The 22,514-nt window shown below is 39.7% G+C and overlaps 1 protein-coding gene across 3 annotated transcripts in view; it reads right to left on the bottom strand.

Moving 5' to 3' along the window:
* Nucleotides 1-11,777, bottom strand: part of cntn4 (contactin 4) — a 149,850-nt gene extending 138,073 nt beyond the window's left edge. For 2 of the 3 annotated variants that reach the window (XM_069714760.1, XM_069714778.1), the window contains exon 1: nt 11,339-11,580. The gene's annotated coding sequence lies outside the window, so the exon portion shown is untranslated. Of the gene's footprint in view, nt 1-11,338; nt 11,581-11,689 lie in introns of those variants that run through there. The other variant, XM_069714769.1, reaches the window with a different exon arrangement.
* Between the last annotated feature and the right edge of the window lie 10,737 nt (nt 11,778-22,514).

The following is a 22,514-nucleotide window of genomic DNA, read 5'->3' as shown; positions in this document are numbered from 1 at the left end:
CGATTATACATGAAAAAGTGCTCATAACATGAGCAATTTACTGCTGGAAAACTATGGTAGAGGTCTTTTGAAATGATTTGTAACCATAAAAGGCAGTGACACTCAGTTACAGTAGGGACATAGCCCAATCAATCACCCTCTTGAAAACAGCAAAGTGTTTGCCTCTCCAAACTTTGGCGATGCAGAGAACTGTCGAAAATCAATCGATTAAAAATGCTTGTTGCAGGAGGAAACATGTCTTTGCACAGAAGGTGCAGAATCGCAATTTGAATAAAAATTAGCTTGGGAGGAGATAACACACTTGGTTAATGTACTGCACTGGTCCTAAGAAATCCATTGTCCAATGATATCAGGGCAGAGAGTCCAAAAGGAGCAGTGGTGAGCAAAGGAGCATTTACGACTCAGTTTTTAACATGTCGATGATGCAGCCACCTTTATGTAATGTTCATTTGTTTAGGTAAGCAGTAATTACTAGCTGCTGGTTATTTGAAAATCTGGCCACAACCAAATAGCTAGAGTAAAAATGTAAGCTATGTGAAGAGAAACAGAACAGTAACTATTTTGAGTGGAATCTGCTTATACTCGCATCCTGTTCAAATAACACAAAACATAACAATGTTATAAGCTTTTGACCCATTCTGGGAGCAAAGGCCCTCACCTTGCTCTCAGAATGGTACAAATACCTACAACTGCTCACCACAAGGCAACATCCCGAAAGTGAACAGATTTATACACTCGAGGGTTGCTCGGTTCAGGTAGACCATACTTAAACAACACACCACCACATATATTTGCCTTCCCTTTTAAACAGACATCAAATCCTATATTTGGATTTATTCAGCAAAACAGAGCGCATTTGATTAAATTATATTTTAAATTTGATAAAACTGTGGCTGTTCCAGCTCAAATTTTGGACTGCGCACAGTCAGCGGTGTGATGCAAGAGTATAACTTAATATAAGCTATAGTAGCTCAAAGGAAAACAATAATTGTGCCAGGAAAAGTGTACGAAGTAAAATCTTTACATATAAGTAGTGTCTACACAGATCTTTGAATGGACTCAAGTCATCTCACCTTCAAGCTACATGAATTCTTACACTTTCATATCTGTTGTGGGTTCCACCACACTGCTGCAACATTATGTTTTTGTTTTTACCCTTGGTTAGCACAAGACACACAGACGCACACATCAACACAGAGGAGCGATAGAGAGGGAGAGAGCGCTGTAAAACGTTGCCCTTTACCTGTTAAATTATTGCCGTGATATAATTAGAGTCAAATTGGGTTTCTGCTATGATTACATGATGCACGTGTGAGTCACAGATCTTTTCCCTATCTATTTTTGCTGGGAACCATGCACGAAACACATGAAAAATAGCAGTTGGTGCAATTCTCTAGATGATGCACTTCACACGCGAGGCATGTCTCACACAGGCCATGTAACTGCTATAATCTGTTGACATGGACGCTGAAAGGAAAATCAAGACGCTTCACATGCCACACACAAACTACGCAGGTCGTGTGGCCTGGGCCTTAAATTTACTGCAGAAAACCTTTTCTTGCCGTTTCAATATGTGACAGAACATTGAATTAAACCACAAAAAGGTGCTCATGCAATTTATCCCAACATCCGCTACATGGCTGCTGAGATTCTGAGCTACATACAGTGCATCCGGAAAGTATTCACAGCGCTTCACTTTAAAAAAAAAAAAAGAAAAATGTGAAAAATGTTTTTGTTTTTTTTTACATTTTTGCAAATCTATTAAACATTTAAAACAAAACAAAAAAAAATCACATGTACATAAGTATTCACAGCCTTTGCCATGACACTCAAAATTGAGCTCAGGTGCATCCTGTTTCCACTGATCATCCTTGAGATGTTTCTACAACTTGATTGGAGTCCACCTGTGTTAAATTCAGTTGATTGGACATGATTTGGAAAGGCACACCCCAGCCGTAAATTAAAGAAGTTTGGAACCACCAGGACTCTTCCTAGAGTCGGCCGCCTGGTCAAACTGAGTGATCGGGGGAGAAGGGCCTTAGTCAGGGAGGTGACCAAGAACCCGATGGTCACTCTGACAGAGCTCCAACGTTGCTCTGTGAAGAGAGGAGAACCTTCCAGAAGGACAACCATCTCTGCAGCACTCCACCAAGCAGGCCTGTATGGTAGAGTAGCCAGACGGAAGCCACTCTTCAGTAAAAGGCACATGACAGCCCACCTGGAGTTTGCCAAAAGGCACCTGAAGGACTCTCAGACCATGAGAAACAAAATTCTCTGGTCTGATGAAATAAAGATTGAACTCTTTGGCCTGATAGCCAAGCGTCATGTCTGGAGGAAACCAGGCATCGCTCATCACCTGACCAATACCATCCCTACAGTGAAGCATGGTGGTGGCAGCATCATGCTGTGGGGATGTTTTTCAGCGGCAGGAACTGGGAGACTAGTCAGGATGGAGGGAAAGATGAATGCAGCAACGTAGAGACATCCTTGATGAAAACCTGCTCCAGAGCGCTCTGGACCTCAGACTGGGGCGAAGGTTCATCTTCTAACAGGACAACGACCCCAAGCACACAGCCAAGATAACAAAGGAGTGGCTTCGGGACAACTCTGTGAATGTCCTTGAGTGGCCCAGCCAGAGCCCAGACTTGAACCTGATTGAACATCTCTGGAGAGATCTGAAAATGGCTGTGCACCGACGCTCCCCATCCAACCTGATGGAGCTTGAGAGGTCCTGCAAAGAAGAATGGGAGAAACTGCCCAAGAATAGGTGCCAAGCTTGTAGCATCATACTCAAAAAGACTGGAGGCTGTAATTGCTGCCAAAGGTACTTCAACAAAGTATTGAGCAAAGGCTGTGAATACTTATATACATGTTATATTTGCATCCTTTATTTTTAATAGATTTGCAAAAAAAAAAACATTTTTTTTTCACTTTGTTATTATGGGGTATTGTGTATAGAATTTTGAGGGAAAAAAAATAATTTAATCCATTTTGGAATAAGACTAACATAACAAAATGTGGAAAAAGTGAAGCGCTGTGAATACTTTCCGGATGCACTGTAATTGACACAACTAAATTAACGTTACTGTACTTGTTCGAAATAATAAATTCCAGGAAAAAAAGGAGAATTTTAATTGTCTCTGTCTATGAAAAGGAAAAAACAGCATGTCACAATTCTGTGTTGTAATGTGTTTTTTCTAAAATGTACTACAAATTAAATATTATTAGAAGATTTTTCATTGATAAACCTTCTTGCTTAAGATAATGCATGAAAACTTAAATGTACATTAATATATTATTATTATATATTTGATATGTTTAAGCACGTGAAGAACCAACTAATCTCGACGTGTCAACGTTAAGGACACAGTCACAATTATCATAAAAATTTCAATACAAATCTGGCAAAAATACTCCAAAAGCATTTTGCTTTGTAAAATAAATGCAACAAAAGGAACCATCATTTTCAATTACAATAAGCAAACAGTTCATCTGTCTAATGAAAACACTAAAACTTGCACTGCAACTGAATCCAGCATCACTGGATGTATAGCTGCATAAGACATGCAACACCTCTAAATGGGGCTTACAGTTGAAGACTTTATTGATACTTGATTCTGCAATTTTGAAGATACCCACACAGTGCAGGAAAAGCCAAAAATCCAATCATAGCTTAGTTAAACAGTCACATGAACAGCCCCTGATTTATATGTCAGTGTACGAGCGTTTTCAATATGGCTATGCTTCTACAGCTGGCACAAAGGTAGAAGCTAGAGTACGCCACTCACTGCATCATTCGTTACTTGTCTTGTTATGACAAAAAGTCTGTCGAAGGTCAAGTGATTCTGAAAGTCAGAAATAAAATGTATTTGTAAGGGGATGTGTCGCACAGTCTAAGTATCCCATAAAGGCTGAGGAGAGTGGGCTTGATTTCCCTTCCCCCAACTATGGACCTAGAATGGGTCTGCATTTCTTATCCAAAATATATGGTGTTGGGTTTCACAGCTAAACCAAGGAAGCATTATTTTTGTTCTTTTGTTTTCTTGCTGTCCTTGGTTTAAACAGATGAACCAGCTAATTGCAGTTTGATACAGTGACTACAGAATCTCATTTATATGAACCACAGATGTATGAAATGGTCTGATAAACAAACAGTGCCTTTCTGGAATGCCTAATTATTTCATTGAAGGAACAGATGAGATTTTGAATACCTGCACTTGCAACACCTGCAGTTCTCTCCAAGCGTGCTTCATATGAACAGGATGTTCATTTGGAGCCCTACTGTTGATGTGAAAACACCCATGAGGGATTTCTTTCTCTTGGGATTCAAAATGAAAAATAAGTCCTCAAATGACTTAAGTCAGGAACTAAATGAAAGTAATGACAATGACTAGAGATGATTCATGTTCACTGTCTGTTTTGCAGTAAGGGAATCATTTAAAATACTATTTTGTGAATGTTGGAGAAACTGCCTGGTCATGTAACCCTGACCGATTAGTCTCCTACAAAAGCATAGCTGTTATAACAAACACATAGGCAATAAAATCCAAAGTCTCTTAAATTGTCTCTGTGATAATCTCTTTAGGCTTTTGGTACCATGGAAGGGCCCCTTGAGCAAGACCCTCGCAGGCTGTAGTAGCAGCTTGCAGCTCTACATGTGTACGTTTTCAGCTTTGCATAATTAAAATGATTCACCTGGAGAAGAAACACTCCCTCCATCTGAAAATAGAGATTTGTGACTTCTCTATTTTTGTTTCTAATTTCTTAAATAGCTCGTTTAATCAATTCCACCTATGTGTGCATAAGAATAAACAAGTGTAAAAATGATATTTGTCATTGATTATTTAATTATAGCAGTAGAAGATGTGTTGATCAGTACTGTGAAAGTGAAAGCGGTATGTTGGTGGGATAATCCACAAAAAAAATGATATAGAGATGCAAAAAAGAACATATGGCTACTTATGATGTAAATTTAAACAATCAATAACATGTCTGGTATAGGGTTTAGTAACTTTCCAACAGATAAACTATATGTGTTTATAATACACAGTATATTCTGTTTGGTTAGTATTGTGTTTTGTGATTTAAAACAGTGAAATGTGACAACTGAGAAAACTAAAATATACACAGCACTTAACCTCAAATTATCATAGCATACCGTATATGTTGTGTTATACTCTGAGATAGCAAACTACAAACAGGAAAACACAAACCTCTACTACCTCTGGTATATTATTGTCAATGTACTGCCAGTTTACCACTATTAAACCAGAATTGTTGCCTATGTGCAGTATACATCGGTCTGTTCAGACTCATAATATACAAGGTGAGGGAATTCTTATGTGTTCACATGCTTGGCCAATAAAGCTGTTTGACATTAGACAATGGTTTAAATATGGTTGTTTGTAAAGAGGCTATAAATTCTTAAACCTGGATTCTGCACACAAATCTTCCAACTGACAGCTCAGATCCACACAATCAGCATTGTTTCAAGGTGGACACCAGAGATTAGTGTCACCAATTTAGTGTCTGAACGAGTGTGAAATATGGTCACATTCTCCCCTTCTATTCCTGATTTATGGAGTTGAAAATAATTGTTTTTGCAGAACATCGTGGTGAGAGTGAAGAGGAACTTTGACATATTGGATAAAAAATGTCAACACTTCATAATTTGACCCTATTATATATTTGTGTGAAATGTTGTCATAAATAGCTTATGAATTCTGCAGTTAAGGCCACACAGTTTTGATCAGCAACGTCTATTCAGTTCAGTTTTTAGGCCAAATAAACTGTTGTGCAAGAAATTATATCAAGGCAGTCATGAGAATAAGACGGACAGACAGATGGACAACCCTAAAACATAATGCCTCTGACATAAAAATAAGCAATCAATCACACTTTCAAAATGAGAGACAAGAATTGTCTGGAACAAAGCAGCAGAAGACAAAGTATCCTTACTTTTAGTCTCGGATATAGGTCAAGGAACAAACACACAGAGTCCTATGTTTTTCAACAACTCAACTCTAACATCTTTCAATACATTCCCACTAAATCCAAAATGCACCCACTTCGTTCAAACTTCTGACTCCTGAGTTTGTAATAGTCTGTTAAAATATTCAAAGTCTGAGCTAAGTTTAAATTTTTTCAAGGTCCCTCCAGAGCTGCAGAGGACATGATACAACTGTTTTCACAGACCGCATGCCTCGTGACAGTTCAACTCAACTTTGTGTCGAATCGGTTGAGTGCACCTTAATCCTTCTGGACTGCATGAATAGATACACTACATTAGTTAGTTATCCAGTGAAAATGTCACCTCTACTGCCTGTGCCAATTGGCAAAAGGAGTGTTGATTTGCAAAAGTTAACAGTTACTTGAGGCCTTTATTATTGTTTTTTTGTTTGGTAGGTTGGTTAATTATCTAAAAAAAATGTAAAATCACCCTAAAAACTTACATAACTGGATAAAATGACCTCGCTACTTTAACTGCATTCCCATCTCTTGTCCTCATTTGCGCTGTTTGTTCTCTTTTTGTTTTTATAAATTATCAAATATAATCAAAACACAATGTTTGCTGTAATGTTCCAGTTCTGAGTTCATCAATCTTACGCACCATTCAGCTCCTGACAAGGAAGAGTTCAAAAATCTACGAGGTCTTTTGTATAACATCTTGTGTACAACTGCTATTTTAAAAGTTCTAATGTAATGCAAATCAATCTGTAGCGCCACATGAATAAATAATGGTTCTCAGGGCATTGTGGGAGCAAACAGGACTGGTTTTCTAGAGGAAAGTAAGAAAACGATAATTAAGGAGAATATTCAAAAATTTGAATATGTCGCTCCTGCATCCAAAACTTGTGACAGAATCAATCAAAAGAAAGCAACAACATGTTTCAGGTAATTTTAGATACACTGCTTTCAGTCATCACAGTGGCTTTTGAGACCTTTCATATTGATATAGACAAAGAAAATGAAAAAAAAAAAAAAAAAAAGCCTTTGGGGACCGCAGTTTTATCAGTTGCTTATATTGAACTAAATCAGGGAGAAACGCTGTCTCTCACGCAACAGCCACACCCAGAGGAGCACAATACACCTCAGAAAAAAAGTACTCACTTGGATCCTCACTGACAAACGCACCCGTATTCAAAAGAAGAGTCCTGTCAAGGAGATTCGCCAATCTGGCCTCATCCTGCGACTGCTTGAAGATGTTTGCAGGCCTTATATAAGTACATTTAATAATGCAGCAGTCCCAGCTCTTAGATCCTCCCCTGAAGTTGGTTGCGGTGTGGCGTAGCTCTTATTAAGCACTCAATTAAAGCCATTCCCAAGGAGAGGCAATGTGCAACAATGTTTGAATTAGGAAGCATCGCTGGCTCAGACAGTCAGTGAAGACTTACCCCAAAGGAGCGCGGCGGCGCCTTGGAACCAAAGGCCTAGAAGTGCAGCATCATAAAGCATCACTAAAGCTGCGGAAATTATTCTAATATGATTGGATTACAAATAGGGCATTTACAGAACCAATGACACTAGATAAATAGAACAGGAGATAGAGCTGTCTCGCTGAGCCATCTAGAATAATTATTTTGAATTCAAATGTTAAAAATGAATACAGAGATGGGACTAAGTGACAATACCGAGGAGCTCTGCTATATACTCAAGTGTGCATATTTCAGACAGCTGAGGGCTGCCAATACACAGCAGTGTGCACACAATCTCTTTGGATATTGATGACTGGGTGTATTTTTGTGTAAATTACAATTATTCATGACCTTGCTTTGACTGAATTACACAACAATTCTTACTCAGTAGTGGGTGGAGGATTTTGCATGTAGCCCCGTGCAGATGACAAAATTGTTTCAACGAAAGCTTGTGCTGTGCGAGAAAACATCAAACCAATCATCATTGAGAGACCCTGCCTTTTTGGGGCTTTATTTTTTGCCGTGTTTAAAAAGAATATATTATTACCGAACGTAGTTTTTACACAAAAAAAAAAAGCAAAAAACAGTGCGAGCTCACCTTGCGGTGACTTCACAACACCGCTTGTACTTTCCTTCCATGCTGACTATAAACCACAGTCCCTCTCATAGTGAAAATTAAATGAATCTTTCCTGTATCTGCTCAGTGGTGTGCTGTCACTCCTGGACTACAGCCTAATCACAACTACTCTAGCATACCTTCTTTTCACAGATTGGCTGAGGAATGAACATAACATTTTCCAGTATGCTGCTTCGTAGGCGAGATTTCTTCACTACACGTGGCTCAGCTTGTCAAACAGCTCTATTATACCAGATTCAAACAAGTAATGCATGACATACGTAAAACCACACTGCAATTTGGTAAAGTTGTATCAGAGGCCCGCAGCTTCCTCAGTCATTATGCTGCTGTGGAAAATTTCACAGCACAGTTACTTTGAAAATCCAGCAGAGTATAGCAAAAAAAAAGCAGCCGTGCTAAACAACTGACACAATGTTGTTTTGTTTTTTTTATGTACAGCTTGTTACAGTGTAAACCTGCAAATAAAGATTTTATCCTGATCAGAAAGGTGGCTGCAAATACATATGTACTGTATATTTGTCAGATATTACACTGTTTATTAGAAAGACATTTGAAATGAGGTCAAAAACAAGAATCTTAAAGACTCCACACCAATTGTTCCAACCTGTGTCAGCACGCCCACAAGGGACTGGGAATATTCTGCTACGCAAAATGTGTGTTATGTGTATCGGGGGCCTCAACTGACAATTATTTGCATTACTGTTTAATCTGCATCTTATTTTTCTCATTTATTCAATTTTATTTGTCTATAAAATGTCAGAAAAAAGTAACAAATGCCCATCACAAGTGGTCTTTAAGTGAAGGATAGACATTAGCAAAGATTAGTCAACTAAACCATCAACAGAATATTGATCAGCAACTTTTGAGATGATAAATTCATTGTTTGTCACTTTTTTGATTGTTTTGTATTTTCTGATTAAACAATGTCTTGATTATTTATTCATGTTATTCATATATATTTCCTGACATTTATTTTGTCAATATAAAATGTCAGAAAATAGATTTCTTCAGACAAAATTGGCCAGAATCAATAGATTCAAATTGCCTGTTTCGTATGACTACCACTCATGTTAGAAAACGAAAAGCAGCAAATCTTCACACTGAAGAAGCTAAATTTTTTTTAAAAAAAAACAGTTCTGCAGAATTTAGAAAGACAGTTTTGCTTTCACAACAATATTCCACCACTGATGTATTGTTACCCCCTCCCCACCTTGACTCCCAACCTGCTCCTGTGTACACTTTAAACAGCTGCCTGACTGATGGTGAGACGACACTCTCGACTAATGTGGAGTCCCCATGTGGCTGTAATGTCAGCACTTACAGGATATCCTGTGACAAAACAAGTCAAAGTAAAGTGTAAAAGTGTCCCAAGGCCACACACTGAAAGATCACCATCGTACCTCGTACACATTCAAACATTTTGTACAAAAAAGTCTCCTCCTCCTCCACTGTTCCTCCATTTTCCTCAAGAGATATGAAATAAAAATGACCTTGATGACACACTTCTTTGATACTTCCTGAGGAAACCACGGAATTAAATTTGTATGCCACTGAATGCACCTATCCCGGGGTATTTTTAATGTCACTTCAGCGCTGTGTCACCCCTGACAGGCTCGTTGGCTTCCATGACACTGTTAACCATTAAAAGGGCTGCTTTTCTAAGGAAGGTGCGAGGGTGCTTCTGGGCAGACAAGCAACCCCTGATACAATTTGATGCTGCACAAAAAAATTAAAAAATAAAAAAAATTAATCACACAGCTATTAACATTTTTTTTTGCGGCACGAGCTGAAAGCAACAGGCAGTTAATTGCACTTCAGTTTGTGTCTGTAGTGTCATGATTATGAATCTTTATGGTACATTTTTGGTCATTTGGTAGGTAAATTAGATGCACAATCTAGCCTCCAATCAACAGCACATTTAAAACAAAGATTAAATATTTATACTTATATCTCAAGAGAGTCTCTGCTCTCTTGTTTCAGGCTTTTGGGGAGATATTGTACGCTCGCAAAATGAGATTGACCTGAGGAATAATCTCAAATGCTGAACCCTTTTAAGGTAAAGTGTTTCTCTTTTTCTCTCTGCTAGCCTCATGAATAAATTCAACTCTTGTCAACTCAGATGACAAGTCTATACAACAGATCACACACAGTCACTGGAGCCGCTCCTTAGTCAGACCCAGACCTAATGTTGAATGAACTTAATACATATGTCAAACGATTGATGCTCATATGCAGCACATGGTCAGCTCTGCCTGGTGTTCTCATCACATTTTCTTCTGATTGTGTGCACGCTGTTTTTTTTTTTTTTTTTAATGTATTTGTATGTATCCAAAGGCTACAGGAATCACCTTCAATTATCGTTTGAGTGAGTGTAATGCTGGTAGATGTTTGGCATGTCAAATGTGCTGAAACTGCACAGATGCTCGTATCTATTAAACATATTAAAGCAGGCTTATATTGCATTTGCTGGCCATTCAACTCCAGGCCCAACACAGGCTACCCATGGACAGTTTATATTATGACTGGCAGATGCACTGATTAACACCATTAGGGTAGTGTTATAGTGACATGAAGGCTGATTCATTCTGATCTGTATCATTAGGCAAACAAACGCCATGCATAAACAACATACTTAAATTGAATTTAAATCTTTAAATTTGTGGTCACTTATTAAAGCCTAAAGGTGCATAAAACCGGGTGCACCTGAAACCATTCAAAGCGTAATCTTAAAAATGTATACATGCTGTATTTGGGTTCGAGCTAAAGTTTTTTTTTCTGATTTAATCGCGCTGCATCCAGGATTTAGACGGATTGCCGTGGTCGTTGGTCAGCAGAAACGGAGGCGGCGACGTAATCAGAAAAATCCGTAGGGATTATTGAAGGGAGGGTCAACTCTGGAGGATTACTAAACATCTGCACTGATCGGAGAGACGCTCACTCACATTTTCGTGGATTACTTTGCCTCCACCATGATAGTCTCACAACAAACTAGACACAGGCAAATGAGATCAGCAGAGGGTGAAATTCCGAGAAGGCAATCTCGCCTGCTGCCTTCTACATACAGCGCGTCAAGGTTTTAATGTAATCTGGGGAAAAAGTTGCGATGTGGACTTGGATTTGTTTCTGAGCTGCCACTAACTACTGAGCTGAGCTGATGGATATTTAACTTGAGAGATGCTGAAGTTACTCCGTGGAAAAGAATGGGGTAGCCTAATCATAGTGAAACCAATAATAATAATAATAATAACAACAACAACAACAACAACAACAACAACAATAATCTTACCCGTGCGCACAACAGCGACGCCTCCGAGGATTCACAGCCACAGATTAATCCGTATTTTGCCACTAAAGAAGATTCTACAGACAGACATCACTGTCGAGTCGAGTCGAAGCGACGCTCCCGGTCCAAAAAAATAGCCTCTCAGTCGGACTTGCGCGCAAAAGATGCTGCTCTTTTCTTTTGTGTATCGCCACGAGCTGTATGTTCTGTGCTGCTCTGCGCGGCACCACTACTGTACCTCCATCCCTGCCTTTCTGTCTCCCTCTCCTCTTCTCTCTCTCTGAGTGTCAGTAGCACAAGTAGCTGACGGCGTGGCGTCTCGCAGGTTGCATATTGGAAAGTGTGCTCACTCACCCCGATGCGTCAAGACTCCCTCCCTCCTCGTACTGTGCTGGAGCTGAGCGGGACGCACGCACACGCAGCCGAGGGAGAAAACCCGGCTCGGAAGAGAAAGAGAGAGCGCTGTCTTGTCTGTCTTCCCTCCCGGTCAGCCTCCTCACTGCTCCGGCTATCGAAGCGGAACAGACTCCCTCCTTCCGCGACCACTACTCCTTCCTCCCTGCTGGGACGTCCAAGTAGTCTTGGATATTGATGGACCAAATACTTTTCAGATGGCTTGTTGTACTGTGGTAAACATCCAGTAATATATGTCAGCATGACACCATATGAAACACACCGACACTCCCTTTAGTTTTTTTTTTTTTTTTTCATAAACATTAGACTAATTGGATTATTGATTTTTTTTTGGTGAATTTAAATATGGGCTGTTTTTTGGATTGAAACCCCAGAGTCTGCATCAACAGTTTAAGAACACGGAAAAAACCTGCTGCTTTTACACCTACAAAGTTTGTTTACAGGTCATACCAAGTAATGCTCCATGTGTAAAAGTTGTTGGCTATGAAGTGTAAAATGTTGTAAATTGCCTCAAGTGCTGTCACTTGAGTCAGCATTGGGCAGAAAAAGGTTTGTTGGCGTAGAAAAAATAAAGATCATCCCACTGTAGGCCAATGTCCATCTCTGCTTAAGGCTAACAGGCTAACAGCTCAAGGCTTTTTTGGCTTTTATTGGCCAATTTGCCACAGGGACCACTCCTGTTGTATAAAAATCAATGAAAAATTACCAAAGGACCGATAAGGATTTTCTCTACAAAAGTATGTCGAAGTGAGACATACTCTTTGTATTATGTTTTTGTAATAGGTTTTACATCTGCAAAGTATTGCCCTGCTATAGACACAGTAACAGTCTTGGCAAAGTGTTAATGTGCTGGAAGGACCAGCGGAAAAATACTGACGCACAGTGAGCCACACAACACAGAGGCAAGCCATTGACTGTTTAGAAAAGTGGACGTAACTTGCGGGTCTGAAAAATGAGACCAATGCTGAAGTGCCTCAAACCGCATTACTGTGGTTTCTAGACGCCGTCCATGTTGCCGTTTCTTAGCAGCGGTGTTGTCGCAATTTAAGGACGAGCTCACAAGTTCCATTTGAACGGAGCAAGTGTCTTTGTCTTTCTCAGTGAAATCGACCATTTCCTCCTATCCAGCGCGTCAAAATATGGTCACCTGTTGCTCCAGAAAACCAAGATGGTGACTGCAAAATGCTGCCGAACTCGGAGCTTCAAAACAGCAGTTCACGAACTAAAGTGTGAGGTCTTGGTGGGTTGCTGCTGGAAGCAAACCCAAAACCTTTGTTAACCCTTAGAACCGAGGGATGCAAATTGTGTCCAATTTCCCACCCCTTCTTCTCGGTTGAAAAGCACAGCGAGTATTCATGACGGAGATTTAGCCTGTTACCCATGAAACTGCACAACTTGAGCTTGTCAGTGGGCCATCCGTGTGACGAAGCGTTGCAGAGAAAATTGACTTTGAAGTTGCGTCGTCGTTACACTGCATGAAGAGCTGCGTCCATCTACACCCCAGCTTCTCTTTATTGAATTACACCCGCAGTCCTGATTGCTTCACAAGGTATACCTCATCAAAATAAAACACTTTCAACGGAACATCTCACAGTTCATCTCTGTAGTCTTCAACATAGGGATGACATTACATTATGAAAAACAAAATATACATATATATATATACTGTATTTCTGGGTCTACCAGACAGCAGAGTTAGCACTTATCACATGGGCATGTGCCTTGAGTGTGTCCCCGGTTTGGGCCCCTGGCCACCCCACAGTCATTCATGACATAAATTTTCCATCAGGTACTAAGCACTTTTTTTTTTTTTTTTTTTAATTCCTCAGCCATACAGTGTCCCGCAAATATGCAAATATAGTTCATATATTGCCAGATTCTAGACAATCTCAATATTTTATGGGGAGATAAATGTAGAAACATAATTTCATATAAGCGCTAATATAAAAATAAAATCTCAAATTAAGCGACGTAAGATTTGATCCATTATCAACACTACAATACTATTTAATATGCCAGAAGAAGATTTAGTATGTCCCAATACATAATACTTGAAATGTCATGTGCCAAAAGTACAAGGATGTCCGATTAGATCCCATTTTACAATATTTAGGCCAGCATGTTGCTTTGGCTATTCTGACCCACACGAGCCACTGCGCGGCAGAAGATCCGTCAAATTGGTGGTGGCGCTAATGCTCTGCCAGGTTGGAACTCAGAAACGGAAGAAGGAGAAAAAGAAGGAGAAGAAAAAGAAGGAGAGGCATTAAAATGAAGCGTACTCATTCCAAATAGCATCCTTTTTCTTTTTACTCCAAATGGTGTGCTACAGATCGTGACTGATATGACCGAGAGGGTCAAAGTTCAAGGTGCATTTTCTATGATGAAGTATGCCCCAATACATTCTACATGCAACAGTCCATACTTTGTAGCTGCAGTGAATACTAAAGGTAAAAAAAAGAAAAGTATACGATTAGGAACACAGCTACAGAGACACACATAGGGGATCACAGGTAGAGGAAGTAAAACCAAAAACAAACCACACAAAAGGTGACGCAGACATACCAAAACCGTGACAGCAATCATATAATCCATTGAATTACCAATAAACTGATTGTCTTTTTTCTTAAGACTGAATCCTTATCATATTACTGCATGTCCCTCCACCAGTTGTCACCTCTTTTTATTCATAAATTATTTACTCCTATTCATTGAATCAATATATTATTTATTTGATTAGTTATAGGCTTCAAATTGAAAAACAAATATTCATTGTTTGTAATTATTCCCATTTGTGATTTCAACTTTGTCTTTCAATCTCATAAAGAAGTTGAAGAAGGCGGCGGACACATTTTGCCAGTTATCCGTTCCATAGCTGAAATTCTATACATCCTGTTTAGGTACCAGTCTATTTGATGTAGCCTGATTCGTGGCTAATATAGAGTTACCTATTTTGTTGCTGGAATTCTTTAGTACTGGGCAGAAGAAAAAAAAAAGTTTTTTTGTGTGTTTTTTTCATCATACATTCTCCAACAGTCTGATCCAAATAATTGTTTATTGGAATAGGGACTTTGTTAAAAAATGACATTATTATTATTTTGTTTTTTTTAACTTGCCTTATAAATTATACTTTCATGCAATTGTATCTTGTGTTTCTGACGTGCTTCTTGAGGCAAATATAGATTTCTAGTTTTCAAAAATAGCATTTACTGTAGAACACTTCTTTAAATTGAATTCACAATCAAATTCAGCATGATCTCACTTTTCTTATAAAAATACATGGAAAGAAGAATTTTCCATTCGTACCACTCTAACTAGTAAACAGGCATTTTTTGCTTCTTTTTCGAGGTCATGTCTAACAACAAACACGCTTACAGATCAGAGGTAAGTGAGACGGAATCTTATCAAATGAGGCGGCCCGTGGCGTATCTGCTATGAAGTCCGAAAAAAAAAAGAGAAAAAACATAATAATAATAATCTTCACACTTTTGTAACTATTCTGAAAAGCCTATTTTGAAAAAGAATCCTCCTGCACTCAGATCAATTTGTATTCAGGAGAGCATTTATCCATGCTGGAGTCATTAAAATGACTTGTTCATGCTTCTGTTTTTGAGAAAACTCAGAGACCACCCACAGGACTAATAGAACCCTTTGCATATAGCAAGTTTACTTGAAGAAAGAACCATGGCATTCCCATCAAGAAAATGCAAGAAATTTAAGATATTATTTGTCAAATATAATTTCAGTTTGTTCCAGAAAATATGTAAATATTATAATGAGTTTCATAAAGAGAGATCATTTTAAACAAAATTTAGGTTTTAGTTACAGCAAACTGTTGTCAAAAGAGGTACAGTAGGTCTCTAATTCCCCAAAACATAGTACCAACCACTGTTCCTATTACAGTAAATGATGAATATCCACTAAGTGGTTCTTACACGTCACTGGCTTTTCAACCAATTTAGCCCTTTGTGTGGAAAAAAAATAACTTCCCCATCATTAATCTCTTGTTGAGGCCATTCAATAGAAAAAAGAAGCTCAGTTCAATTAAGCCGGATTGGCCGAAATTATCAATATTTGCCACCAATATTGACAAGGGATGCAGGGCAGGAGGTCAGGCAGGTCCATAACCCTCACTGTGTCCTGCACCCTAGTCAATAGACTGATTCTATTTACAACTGTGAATATGGCGGTATTCACACACATGGATTGTCACAAAGGTGTGTGCCAATGCGGATACACAGACATTTACATAATCACACAGCCTGTCAGAGCGACAGAGGTGCAGTGTATCAGCTGGATATCTAAGTGTCGGTGAGGGGAAATCTCAGTGAGGTTCAGCTTAAAACGTGTCAAAAGCTTTAAGGCATGATAACCAGCAGCTTTGACAGGCCATTCCTCTACTGCATCAGTCCTGTCTCAGATAGAATTCAAACTGAAGCTTTGACCATCATTCAGCAGTTTTCCCCACTACTGACACAGATGGTATATTCATTCAAAGCCAAAAAGTTAATGTTTGTTTATCTTAGTTTTGGAAACACTTTGCATATTTATTTGCACATGAACTCCCTGGAGACTTCCACAAGGACATTTAACATTTCAGCTAAAGCTAAATGCAGTCCACTTTCAAAAGAAGACACCTATTATGTCACTAATTAGATGCACTGTCCAACTTTCAACAGGTGTGAAATCCAAAACTGGTCCCAAATGTGACACAACACTGACCACAGACAAAAACAAATACAGTAGGGAAAAAAACAAACAAAAAAAACCCACAAACAAACCCCACCCAAACCCCATTTGGCAGCTCCATGCTTATTTCAGAGATGTAACTTTGGGGGAAAGTTGTCTCAGTGTGCCATAATTTATTCCCCAAGGAAAGTGTATTTATAATGATTTCATCTCCCTCATTTACGGGGCCTGTAATACATATATTCATGACTCCTTTGGTTTTTAAGTGCCACATAGCATCGCACCACATGTTGTTAAGAGTTTAGGCTTATAAAGAGCCGGAAGATTGTGCATTTACATAAGAAGATTTGTAAAGATGTCAAATGTGAAGTTGTGGGGTGACTGGCCACTGCAGCCTCAGCCACAGGCAAATATACTAAACATTAAAATAAATTTAAAAAAATATATACATTAGGTACCCGTGTTGTCCTACAATTTATTCAAGATCAGAAACAAAGGTTGAGCGCCCCTAAAAAGATCAAATGTACTTTCTTGCCAAGAGTTGGATGAGAAGATTGATATCACTTTCACGTCCGTACAGCAAATATAACGCAGACGATTAGCCTAGTTCAGCACAAATACTTAAAAAGAAAAAAACTTAATTGCAGGGAAGGTGGTTGAATAAATGTACTTTTGAAGTTATGCTTCATCCTTCAAATATTTCCGTTTGTAAAATAACATATCAAAAAACTGTTTAGAAACACTTCAAATAAAGCATGAATCCCCATTGTGTGGCTTGTCAAAATTGGTTTTCTAGTGTTGATCGGGTTCATTGTTGCCTCTTGCAACCACTGGGGGAAAACCATCCACTACAACTGTGTCTCTCATCAATCTTCAAGAAGCACAGGTTATTTTCTGTCCTCCTGGTCTCCTGGGGTGAGCCTGTCTTCACCTGCCTTCATTCAGCCATCACTAGTTTAAGAATGCCTACATTTGTTAGCCAGCACTAAGCACAGAAAACAGCTGAGGCTAACGGGAATTCCATTACCGTTGCTGGTATTTAGTCATAAAGCAGCGTTGGACAAATTAAGAATTTTACCAAACGATTGTCTTTGATTTCTTAAATCGATTAACTGTGGCATTGATTTTGGTTGAACGCAACAGCAGGGCCAGACACAAACACAAATGCTGAGTCGTAGTGAGTATAACGTATTAGTCATTACCCTGTTCATTTTTTTTTTTTTTTTATAAGTAATGCAATTAATGTAATACTTAATCAAAGTAATGTAACATATTACATTTGATAACTTTTTGATAACTTTTTTGACAAATGTTTTAAACTAAGCAATAAAGTTGAAAAGTCCTAAAAAAAATTTTTTAAGCCAGGCAGTGTAAACCTCCCAAAAGTAGTCAACACTGTTTACTGTCAAACTTGTATTCAAACTTCTTTAATACAACTTGAATTAAAATCGAAACGTTTTGATTTCAAAGCACAACCATCATAAAATATTGACTGACGTAAAAGGACGTAAATGTGACCATAACCTCAAACTGAGTCTACAGTCAAGTCAACTCTGTGCTGAGTGATGGTAGTGCTGGCTACTATTCACATTGTTTTACACGCTGGCTCCTCAATCACTCTATAAATACTTTAGTGGCCCAACAATATGGCCTGTCGTCTTGGCATGTTTGCTTGGCGCGATGCACGCTGATTTGATTGGCGGACGATAGGAAGTGTGAATTAAGGCTCTAAATTTTAGCGCATATTGCCAAGTGAATTGGGGGGTCCTGTCTAGACGTGGACAGAGGACATTCTTGCACAGTGAAAAGATACAAAGCAACGGAATTAATATTTTACTCTGCAGTATACTTTACTAAAAAAAAAAGCATATATTCATATGTAGCCGCTTTATAACGCCAACATTCTGAATTTGCACTGTAATTTATTAGATTTGTCACTATATCTGATTACAATTACATTTATTTCATAATTTATTTCCATAACCCCCGTTGCATGTAACTAGTTACTCCCCAGGCTAAGGAGCCACACTATGTAAGTGGAGCACACTAAAGAGCCTGATTCACTAAAGGTTTGTGTGTGTAAAATCACGTGCAGACTCCACTCCACCCGCAAGAAAATGTCCAAGCTGATCTACTAAGGACGTACAGTGAGGACTGCGTCTTTCAAATGTGCAATTTAACACACGTTGTCCATTTTGCGCGTTTGCCTGCATGCATATGTGATATTGGGGCGTTTTCTACCTGAGAGTGCAAAACACTGGGAGGGAACATGTAAATAGAACAATTTTGCACCAGCAACGATATTTACTAAACCTGAAAGTAGAAATAGGAGAAGTGATTGCGTGTGTGTTTTAGTTCGACTGAAAGGCACGTTATTCATCAGGTGCACAAATCTGGAGAGACGGCTGCTCTTATTATCGTGGTGAGAAGGAGACGCGGGGAAAGCAAATAATGTGTAGAGAACGTGGTTTTACACCCGTGGAAAAAAAAAAATGTAGATGTCAGAGGGAAAAATTATTCAGACATATTGTTTGTCCAGCGATGACATTTCTGAGTTATTGAATGAACTGAATGATGATTGACAGCCAATAAGATGGAGGAGCCACAAAATACCAGCAATTAAAAAACTTCTTACGACTCAGCGTTTTCCTGCCTCCGGGTCGTTCCAGCGTATCGCTGCTTGGATGTCCCACCCAGTCCCGTTATTCAGGTGTGCTGTCCCAGGTCCTGAATGTGTCCCGCAGAATTCACAGGTACATAGACTCATTCACTGAAAGAGACTAATTCACCTACCCATCAAATAGAAAGCTGGACCTGCTGCTCAGTGTTTGTTAGAGGATCTCATCCACCGTCCCTCCTCTTTTATTTGCCGACGTTTAATTATGAAGGCTTTTTTTTTTCTTCGCCTTTTTGTTCTTCTTATATTTATATTTCTTAATTTCAATGGGATCAGATTTCTTTTTCCTTTTGCGGTCGCTCTGTTTTCCATTGCTGGAATCACTTCAACACAAGCAAGCCCCTCATTTAAATACAGCAATTTGCACCTGATTTCAATGACGCGGTTACTCTTAGTAAATCACCCGCAAAACGGGTGCTAAAGAAATGTGCAAACTTTTGGAAAGAACACGCAATTTAGTACCCGTTATTTGAGATCTTAGTAAATCACGCCCTAAGTGTTCAAACTGCCAGCCCAAATTCGATTTTTGTCATATCCAGATTGTACCCAGGGTGATTTTTGAAAGTCTAAACAGCAAAAAAAACCCAAAAAAAAACAACACATGAAATGGATCCAAACCACATTTGGATTCCAATCAGCTTTCTGCCCTCGTGTCTCGGTCCGGACGCTCTGCTGGCTCAGATCGGATTCCTGGCGTCATTCGCAGCGTGACATACTGTCAGGATTCCTGTCTGCTTCTACTGTTTGCTGCTGTTTTCCCCTCATGTGTGTTGTCATACCCCTGTCGAGTTTGTTATTGTGTGCCATGTGCGTCTGTTTGTTGTCATCTCTCCCTGCAGTACCCTCCTACGAGCTACGCCCACGGTCGCGCCTCTCTCCAGAAGATCCAGCTGCAGCTAATTCCTGTGATCATCTCCAGCTGGCTTAAATACCCCGTTTTTTTTTTCTCCCGCTCACCGTCAGTTCGTCCGTTTACCTGCCTGATTCCTGTTCCGTAAGTCTGAGTGCTTGCCGAGAGAGAATCCTGTTCTGACTCCCCGCCTGTCTTCAGCATTCCTGCCGCTCAGTGTGTAGATCCTCGGGGATCACCTGTGTGAAGAGGTCGTCCAGCGTAGTACCACGGAGTTCGCCTGTTGACGTCCTGGCAATCCTGTGGAGGTCCTCGGGTTTCCCCGCAGTCGACCCTGCCCGCATCCAGCGTCGGTCCGCGGAGGTCACCTGTGCGAAGAAGCCGTCCAAGCGTAGTACCTCGGAGTTCACCTGCCGACGGCCTGGCACTTCTGTGGAGGTCCTCGGGTTCCACGCAGTCGATCCTGCCCGGTCCCAGCGAGAGAGAGAGGGAGAGAGTTCGGTAGAGTTTCCCTCCCGACTCCGAAGGAAAGACTTTTGGTCCCAGGGACCTGTAGACTCTGTTCCTGTCTTTCCTGTTCGTTCACTGCATTATTTTGTGGAATAAAGTCCATGGCTGGATTCCACCTGCTGTGTGAGTGTGCGTTTGGGTTCGCTGCCGATACCACAGCATAACACATACGGTGACAATGTCATTTTCAGAGGGACAGCGTGAGCACAATCTATGCTACCGCTAGCAGTGCGCTATCAGAAGGTTTCCATTTTGTCGCTGTGGAGGACAACAACAACAACAACAACAACAACAACAACAACAACACTCCATGTACAGAAGACAAAATAAACTGTCTTCCGTATTAGCAAGCCGTATCACCAACGTAGCTGCGTGGACGTCGTTACCATAGCAACCCATGCAGACAAAATGGTGATGTCTGGACACACCAAGTCCAATCTGTTTACTTGCAAATAGTAGAGCGGACAGTCAGTCCTAAAGATCTGATTTGAGAAACAAATTCAGATTTGACTGCAGTCTGAACACAGTCTAAATGTACTGGAAGTTGTTTATCTTACATAGTGAGCTTCATATATCTGGGAATTTAAAAGGTAATCTGATCGAATCAAGTCAATTCTGAGAAGAAAAAATAAAACAGCTCATATCTAAGAACCAGGTGTGTTCATGCTCTTTTAATCTTGCTAAAATATGGACACTTTCGGGGAACTGATGTTAGTATTTGTTGTGAAAACATACACTGTGTACTCTCAGTAGGAGGTGCAGTGTGTGTGTGTGTGTGTGTGTGTGTGTGTGTGTGTGTGTGTGTGTGTGTGTGTGTGTGTGTGTGTGTGTGTGTGTGTGCTGTAAACATGGTCGCAACAGGCCATTATAACTCATAAAATTATAAAAAAGACATAATATAAGAAATGTAATGTATACACCTATACCTATTCCTGTCAAACAGCTTATGTGTATCTCGGGGTTTCTGTCCATCAAAGACATGACTTCACTGTACCTGAATTACATGCTCAAGTCTGCAATTAATTCAACCTTTGAGCCACTATTTTTCCATTATCCCGATACAAGCCTGAATTATAGTGAGAGGGATTTAAGAAGATCTACTACTTAAAAGAAAAAAATCAATTTATATGCTGGACCAGGGGTAATTAGTAAGAATGTATGGAGGATATTGCGAGATGACCTGCAAAAGAGTGTAAAAAGAGTAAGATGATCTACTAGTAGAAAAAGAAATGGCAGTATAAACCAGGCAAGTCTCACTACATGTCAAGAAGAAGATGAAACCCACTGACACCCTGTCTGGTTTGGAAGCTAAAAACACACCTCCTGCCTTGCACTGACAGCCACACAGACTTGAATCTGATTCTAGATATCATCTGCTATTCTGTCTTTTTTGTTTTAAGAAATTGTTTTACAACATTTTCTTGCTTGAAAAATGACTGCATTGTGGCTGTATTGTGTTGAGTTCTGAGCTGAGCCCGCTAATGACCGCTTTGCTAACCTCCATAGGATCTGTCTTTTCTCTAAAAGACAGTAAAGCTTCAGAACAAAGACAGATTATTTTTCTCAGCACTGAATGGAATCTCTCTCTCACAATGTAAATGGCCAGTTTATTGAGTGCCTTCAGCTGGACAAAGAACAAAAATCTAATAATGTATCAATCAATTACTTTTAATTAGTGCTTCGATTGAAGGATTTAACTTTAGGACTTGATGTGAAACACGGGTGGTGGTTATTTGTATGACGCTTAAGACCACTGTGAACCGCATTCAAAGGAATTATGTATTATTATACAGTTGACTGTATGCATGATATTTCAAGTTATATTCTCTCAGAGAACACAACCATTGTGTCTGAGAGGCAGCTATGAATGAGAGAACTCACGCTGAGGTTTCAAGGGCTCCCCATGAAACCCAGCCTCCCTCCACCGCCACCCCAGAACCACAGAGCAGCATATGATATAGAGCAGAGCTGTCATCCTCGGCAGCCGGGGTCTCATTACTCAGGCCGCATTTATCCAGCCATGCTCAGGAAGTCTGCGTTTA

Source organism: Brachyistius frenatus, unplaced genomic scaffold, assembly GCF_029030835.1.
Source record: "Brachyistius frenatus isolate BFR_SWC_R1_liver_20210118 unplaced genomic scaffold, ASM2903083v1 Contig_4, whole genome shotgun sequence".
NCBI classification, from domain to species: domain Eukaryota; kingdom Metazoa; phylum Chordata; class Actinopteri; family Embiotocidae; genus Brachyistius; species Brachyistius frenatus.
This window is presented reverse-complemented; position numbering and strand designations above follow the sequence as displayed.